Here is an 8,383-nt window from a genome sequence, read left to right as displayed (position 1 = left end):
GAAGTAGAAGCCAAATTCGCATTCAAATTGACCAGATCGGTATATTCGCAAGACATTGGCATGCCAGTCCCCGAACACCTTTCGCTACACTTGGACGAAAGGGCTGTTAGTAGGTGATAGCGAGCATCTCAATAGAGAAGTGTAGCTCTTCCTAAAAACGTGGCACTGACATGCTATGAAATGCAAACAATCATCGCGATGACGGGCAAACTAATTCCCAGCACCGGCTTCATTGCCTTCCAAATGCAGAGTCGGGCCGAAACCAGCATTGACAGTTTACCCGCGCCGATCTATCAAAGTCAATCTGAATGAGAACTTTCGGTTGACGTTCGGTCCAAAGTAATTAGCCTTAGTAATTTTGATTTCGATTGTTTGAAATGAGAAAGAGATTTGTGTTTGCCAAAGAATCGAAATTTCGATAGGACATACACCAGAGTCGGGCTTTCAAGTTTTTTTGTACTAGGATGACGTTGCGAGCTTTTCATGAGTAGGCACCCTTTGATATACAGAGCTGGTTCGTATATCCTATCTAGCAATCTTGGCGGACATAATAAGACCAGATCCTGTCACTAGACGGAGTCACTCCTACTTTTCCAAGCTTGTAACGCCTCGTGATGACCAAAAGCGGTTCCTTATGCTATTGCACATCACCCTACCATAGCATAAAGCTGGTCTAACGACACCTCCATACTTTTGGCTGTCCTGTTTTTGCCTAAACTTAGCCCGACCCTAGCGATATCGGTTGCCGTTCGGTCCATTAGCATTAGTAATTTTGATTTTTGTTTTGGAAGAGAACAAGAGAGTAATAGAGTAAGAGAAGAGAGAAAAAGGTTGCATCGCATTGTGTACAGCTGTTACGTTCCAAAAAAGCTGTACACTAGATACAACATTGAAAAGTTTATGTTTGCCAAAGTTCTGAAATTTTGATGTCACTTATGTTATCATGTAGCAGTGCGAGCAAGCCAAGAGTCGTTTTCTTAAATTAAGCTAAACAAGTAAGGATATGGAAACGCCCCTTGCCGTACTCCACCACCAATGATAAAAGTGACAAAGCCCTGTGCAGAGAAGAAAAACATTTAGTAACAGTAAGTTGTGCACAACTTTAAGTCTTAACAACTAACATCTGAGACATAACTAGCATATCTAACCATCTTAACACTATTCTTATACTAAGGTTGCAAAGGTCCCGTCGCTCTCGTTTCAAACAACTTGTCATTGCTCCTAACATGCAAAAAAGCTGAAGGAAAAAATGTGGTTCGTTAATTGGCTATCGCATTTTCTGGCGATCTGCAAAAGCACTGAACGATCAACAGGTGACCATGTCTACCGTGAATATTATATCGGAATGCAGCATCAAGCTGATGCAAGACTCAAACAGTAGACACTCAGACGACCTCGAGAGTAAGTATATCAACTCGAGTGTCATTTCAATCAAGAGAGAACTCCAGCTGTCTTAGGCTGGAAAGATGTTCACCACAATGACGGGGACAGGAGCTCAACCGTCTTTCCGTTGTCGGTATAGCGAGTCTCCTCGCCCTAAGTGGTTACGCCGAACACTGGACATTCTCAATTGATCGAAACCCCGGATCAAGTTCTAGCCGAACCAAGACTTGGCATCGCTATGCCAACGTGCGTTGCCAGTCTTTTGTGTCCTAATCAAAATCCTAACGTGTACAATACGAGAGCGACGCGACTTTGCCAAAGTACTCACCCCAGGCATTCTTCATCTGTCTTGTTTCTTGTACACCACGAATAACACTTTAACTCCAAACTTGAACATTTTAACACTAGAAAAATCTTAAACATACTGACGCGGAAACACCTTGAAATTTTGGTGAAATCAGCCCGCCTAACTGAACTGATTTTTTTTTTTTTTTTTTTTTTTTTTTTTTGTGTAGTTTTATTTATACTCGCTGCCGGGAGTCCCATATGAGCGAGAGTATTCGCGCCTTCACTGTCCATCCTAGAGCGTCAGCGGGCGTCTTGTCATGCTGTCCCTCGTAATCCTTTCGGAGTACCAATCTTAGCGTTCAGCGTGGAAGATGACAATACAGAGAGGTGGTAAAACAATCCTTCTTAGGGCCACTGCCCTCGCCCTTTGTTGTGACTCTACCGGCTGTCCTCAATATAGTTATGACCACTTCCGGTAGAGCCGCATGCCTGCTCCGCGACGTGCACGCGGCGAGAGCTCAGGAGCAGCTGAACAACTGAGCTTGTGCAGCCGCTTATAAAGGCTCTGCCTGCCGAAAAATAACAAACTGTGACGTCACGAACGATTTGATTGGCTGATAGCTTTCAACGTGGTTTCGTCCAACGGGACGAGTCTACACTGAAAGTAACTGACCAATCAGCGTCGAGCATTTTTTCCTCAAGTTGCAAGTGGTCACATGACCAATTGTACAGCCGTCGAGAGCGGACGTGTTTTTGCATCGCTCTCGGCTTGGTGCGTGTGACAACGTGATTTCAATATTGTTTGATCTGGCAGACACAAACATAGTCCTAGGTCCAGATGCCAACTTTTCCTTAAATCCTTAAAAAAAACACGTGTATGTACTATCCGAGGAGTATATGTTTGACCAAACATGAAATCCTACATATAATATAAAACTATCAAGGTGGACTGTTTTGAAAAATGTGTCCCGTACATACAAGGGCACAATGCTTTGGCATTTCGTATGCATCATCATGTTGTAATTGGAGAAGTTTCTCCTGCCTTGGACAAATTCGTATAGTGTCACTGATGCTGTTTGACCGAACATGAAATCCTACATATACTATAAAACTATCAAGGTGGACTGTTTTGGAAAATTTGTCCCGTATATACAAAACACATAATGCTTTGACATTTCTTAGGTATCATCGTTTTGAATTAGGAGAAGTTTCTCCCTACATTGGACACTGATGTTCAACAACGTGTTATGCATTAGTAATTTAGGAGAAAATTCCAACGTCATGTTGTTTTGTTTCCCTACTGATCGAAATTTGGAAAAAGTTAGCAACAGGATAGTGAGAAAATGATAACTATCCTGTGACGCATCAGGACAAAATTCACATTACTTCAATGCCGGATCAAACCTAGAATCACAAGGATCGGTATCATGGATAGACATTCGATGCTTTTCCCCGTACATCTAACTGCGGCGTCCGGACAGCTAGGCAACCAAAGAGTGTAATTCGCACATCTCAATAGAGGGAACGTCGTGCTTCCCTTTGGCGGAGCAAAAGCATCTAATGCCTGTCCATGAATTCTCGCAGCGTCGGGCAAAGTAATTCCCCATACCGGCTTCGCTGCCTCGCCAAATACGGAGTCGGGTCATTATAACCAGCATTAACACTTTGCCCATGCCGATCAGAATCCAAACAAGGGAGGAAAAATGCTCAACACCATGTAAGGACTAGGAAAAAATTCCAACATCATACTATTGCATCGAAAAGCATTTCAAATCTCTGAGTAACGTTCGCTATCATATAGCCTTATGGTCATGTTTTGGCATTCTGATAGTTTGATACGAGTCTTATTATGATTTTGTATTACAGCTTACTCGAAAGGTTGACAAGACGCATCTCTAGGATTTTGTAATGGTTTTCAAAAAGATGTAACTCTGTCATTCTCAAGTATGTAAGAGTTATCGCTTTATTCGCATTGAGACGATGCATTGTGCTATACTTTTTCATCATACTACAGTATCAGAGGTTTGACTGCAATTCGATGCAATGACATGTAGTTGGACATAAAGGCTCGATAGCAAATACAAAATGAGACGTTCAGGAAAAAATGATCAGTCAGCAATCAGTTTGGTTTTACAACGTGTTGAAATTTCGAAGTACTATCCGCCTTATCTAATATCTCAAAAGTAAGATTCTATGAAAAGTTTTTCAGTTTGACTGTATTTTTCCTAACGTGTCACGTTGTATTTGCCAACGATCCTTACTTGATGTATCATATTTCTCCGAGATGTGATAGACCGCACTTGTCTACCCAGTACACTAAATAAGCAAAGGTAAAACCAGCGTGAGTGAACTTGTTCATTCACACGGGTGAATACCCTTATCTCTTAGTATTGGGTATGGACAGTGTACCCGGCAAACAAGTCGGCATAGTATAAATTCGGACAGACAGGAGAGGCTATAAGACTCATGATACAGACAAACACACCAAACCTTCATCTCGGAGTACTTTTCTACAGTGACTGTTGTTACTATCGATAAATGAAAAAGCAAACTCAAGCAATAGTAGTGCCTCTTTTACGGGCATTGCCTCTTGTACGGGCAGATATCAACATAATAAAACAATACACGTTAAAACGAAATACATCAGAATCCATTATTTTCAATGGCAAAATGTCTATCTCTGTTTTTCATCAAAAAAGCACACAGCACTGTGGACTCTAGCATCTTGTCTGTTTGACAGCCTGTAATATAAATGAATAAGTCTTAGTATATTTATGACAGTGATTCAATTCAACAATATGAAGCTATAATGACATTATGCTTGTTGAAATTCAAGATATTTCTGTGTTCTGTGCTCTGAAAAATTGAAACTAAACAAATAATATTGCTCATATTTTAATGTTTTCTGCATAACACAAAATCAAATGTAGAATGACACTTGATACTGAAATGCTTAGCAAAATATCTACATCTACATTCTTACAGAATTTATGACAAAAATGTTCAAGCATCAAGTTGAAATTACAGCATTGTAATTGTGAAATGAATAGCTACCTGATTTTTTCCTCCACAATTTTGCTAGTAAAAGCCTGTCACCCATCACTTCAGTTTGAAAGTAAAACATGAGACATCTTGGTCTGTGCAAATCATTACAGTGCTCTGAAAAAGAAAACAATAAGCAAAACATCAGAAAATCAGTGGTTCTTGACACTTCATTGTGTTAACCACTACAAAAACGATGCCAAGTATACAATATGATGCCATTCGGCCAAATAACTTGATGTGCCAAAGTTAGAAACTGTGTGGCCTAATTAAAGGCTTCATTTTGCGTTGCGAATATGAAATGACTAAAAACGTTGTTGGTTCACCTGTATTTGACCTAAATTAGCTGTTGAGTGCCTTACCACAAATAAAACATTTTTAAACTGACAATGAAAAAGAGATAGAAAATGTAGCGTTAATAAGAGTTGTTTATTATCTGACATAGTGACCTAGTTTCTGATCTCCGATAGTCAAGTTCCAAATGTATTTCTAAATCGTATAAAGATATGACCACGTTTACAATACATACATTAGAAAATACTGAATTAAAAATGCTACCACAAATTTTCTTTGATTTTATTTCGTAGCACATATCTAACCCAATATTACCAAGTTTCAGACTAGATTAGGTTTATAAACATTCCGTCAATATTTCATAAAGATCACATTGAAATTACGGCTTCTATAGCTGTAAAGTATTGCTTTATGATTTGACAAGGTGGCATAAAGTTTTAACTCAGATGGTTTTAAAACTGACCTCGAATTAATAAGGATAATCATTCTGACCATATTTGAGAACGATTGGGTAGAAAATATAAATTCTAAAGAAAATTTTTTTTTTATGATTTGACCTAATGAATTTGTTTTTGACCAAAATAACCCAGTTCTACTTTTGAGCAAAAGTCTATAAAATTCGATAAAATTCCGACCAGGTTCATTATAAATTCAGGAGAAACTATATTGTTTAGAAAGGTATCAAGACGTTTCTATGATGTCACTTAGTGACCTAGTTTATATCCGAAGTTTCAAATTATTATGTTTTTTATAAGTGAAACATTCTAGCCAGGTTTATATACTTTATACATGTATATAATCTTGAAAAAAGGGCCTTTAGAGTTTGAATAATGTTTGTTTTTTCTCCAATTTGACTTAGTGGCACAGTTTTTGACCCAGACGACCTTTTTCTAATTTGGCTTAGTTCTCATACAGACAAATATTCATTTGGGGATGCATATGGATCTAGAAGAAAATATGGCCTCTAGAGTGTGAACAAGATTAAAAAGGTAAAAGTAATTGCTACGTTTAACTGTTTCTTTATAAGCTCTGTAACCATTACAATTTATAAAGCTGGGTCGACTGAGGCAGTTGTGATCAAATAGAGAAAAGTGGAAACTTCACAGGACGCTCAACACGACAAAAACGAAAATGTTGCAGGCTCGGTTTGATTGAGCCTGTTCATGGACGGTAGTGGAAATGCATGCTACCGTCCATGCCCTCTAGCCCCGGGTTGAGCAGTACTCAACATTTATACATGCTAAAAGTACAAACAGCAATAGATGTATTCAAACGGCGATGAACAAGGAACCTTCAATGACACGTGTTGAGGCGTGTTATTCCATGAAGAGCGGCGTTTGGTCCCCAGATGAAATAAAGGGTTTGCCCCAAACGAGAAAACAATGGGCAGAACTAAACAAACTGGAATTTAGGAAGGAGATCTGAGGTTATGGAACCTGCGTATCACAGGAACTGTCAAAAGACAAAATTAAAAAGCAGGCACCATATCCAAGGGGTGATTAAACAATACCCAAGGCTATGAAAGCGGGAGTATTGGAACCATCCAGGCCAAAATGGTCATGTTGAGAAACTAAACAGTACCAATAACACGACATAAAAGTCGTGCTGAACGATCTGAGAAGATCGAAATATAACAGCCCTGATTGAATGTACGGGGAGACTTTTTACGGCCGCCACACGGCACAACCAACGCTGCTGTGATAATAAAACTTCACAGGTCGCTCAACACGACAAAAACGAAAATGTTGTAGGCTCGGTTTGATTGAGCCTGTTCATGGACGGTAGTGGAAATGCATGCTACCGTCCATGCCCTCTAGCTCCGGGTTGAGCAGAACTCAACATTCATACATGCTAAAAGTACAAAAAGTAATTTAGAGACATCCGCAGATGTATTCAAACGACGATGAACATGGAACCTTCAATGATACACGTGTTGAGGCGTGTAATTCCATGAAGATAAATCTCTGTTACCCCAACCCTTGCAATTTATACAACTGGGTCGACTGACGCAATTGTGATACAGTCCTTTAATCCTAACTCCTTCAACTTATACAGCTAGGTAGAATGAGGCGATTGTGATAACGTGCCTTGCCAGATTGCACACTGCAATGGAAGTGGCAAGAATTCGAACCAGGGGCCTTCAACTTCACAGGAAAGCGTCAAAGTTAAAGTTTTCAAGTTAGAAATAGTGCAATGGCATTTTTGTTTTTGAGAAGATACCCCTTCGATATCGATCCAGTCGTCATTAAAATCAGTCTCTGTTATTCCTGCTGTCGATGATATATGCGCTTGCTGAAAAGAAAAAAAGTATGATTAGTGTCATATCAAATGTAAAAGCCGTATACTTGGAGACTGAGTGAAAAAGTGAATACAAAGAAAGGCTGACATTAAACTTGAACACTTAAGAGCAAATCGATTTTAAAGCTGAGTTATAATCATAAATTTTCTCTCGACATGGAAAGTTGAATTACCTGAAATTAATTTCCTTAGCAACAATATTGCTTCAAGGACAATTGACATTTTTGTTCTTATTTCATATGCATTCATTATTATGCAGAAAAATGAATTTAAAACTTATTTATTGGGTTTAACGTCGCACCGACATAATTATAGGTCATATGGCGGCTTTTCAGCTTTGATGGTGGAGGAAGACCCCAGGTGCCCCTCCATGCATTATTTCATCACGAGCGGGCAACTGGATAGAACTACCGACCTTTCGTAAGCAAGCTGAATGGCTTCCTCACATGAATAATTCAACGCCTCGAGTGAAGCTCGAACGCACTTCGATGAGGGGCAAGTGGTTAGCGACCCACGGTGGCCCCTACGAAATTGAAAGAAATATAGACTTTTATATATGTTGTTATTTAAAAGATATCATGATGCATAAAATGTTATTTAAATAGTACCATGGTATTGTTCAATCTTTCACCTTCATTTTGGTAACATACATATCATATTAATACTTAAAGGTGCAAAATAAAGACAAATGAATAGACATAAATCTTTAAAAAAGACTTCACATTTTGTAATATAGTACCCAAAGTGAAATTGGCTGTTGATGTGTTTGGTCCTCGGAGTTGGGCTAGGACAAGTTGTTGGAGGTCAATTTTTGAAAATTTGTTAAAACTGTGAAGTTGGTTTTATTTTGTCTTTGTGATTAACTATAATCACATTAATTATGTACCGTCAGTTTTGCTTAATGCTAATTGTCAACTGGCGTTTTGTTTTATTCACAACATGAAATAAGGGGCACTACTTATCAAACCTTGTCAAAATCACTGGCATTAACCTAACGTCTTGTACATTTTTTTCCAAAACGAAATCGGCTTCAAGGGTGATTGGTCCTTGGTGTATGGCTAGGAAAAAGTAGGTGAGG

At 39.0% G+C, this 8,383-nt stretch overlaps 1 long non-coding RNA gene across 1 annotated transcript; it reads right to left on the bottom strand.

The window, feature by feature from the left end:
* Window positions 1–2,727: 2,727 nt before the first annotated feature.
* On the bottom strand, window positions 2,728–4,832 carry LOC123560289 (uncharacterized). Its single transcript, XR_008367483.1, has 2 exons — window positions 4,726–4,832; window positions 2,728–4,412 (listed from the first exon to the last, which is right to left on the bottom strand). It is a non-coding gene; the product is annotated as an uncharacterized LOC123560289 (long non-coding RNA).
* Window positions 4,833–8,383: the final 3,551 nt, after the last annotated feature.

This window comes from Mercenaria mercenaria, chromosome 15 (assembly GCF_021730395.1).
Source record: "Mercenaria mercenaria strain notata chromosome 15, MADL_Memer_1, whole genome shotgun sequence".
NCBI lineage: Eukaryota > Metazoa > Mollusca > Bivalvia > Venerida > Veneridae > Mercenaria > Mercenaria mercenaria.
This window is presented reverse-complemented; position numbering and strand designations above follow the sequence as displayed.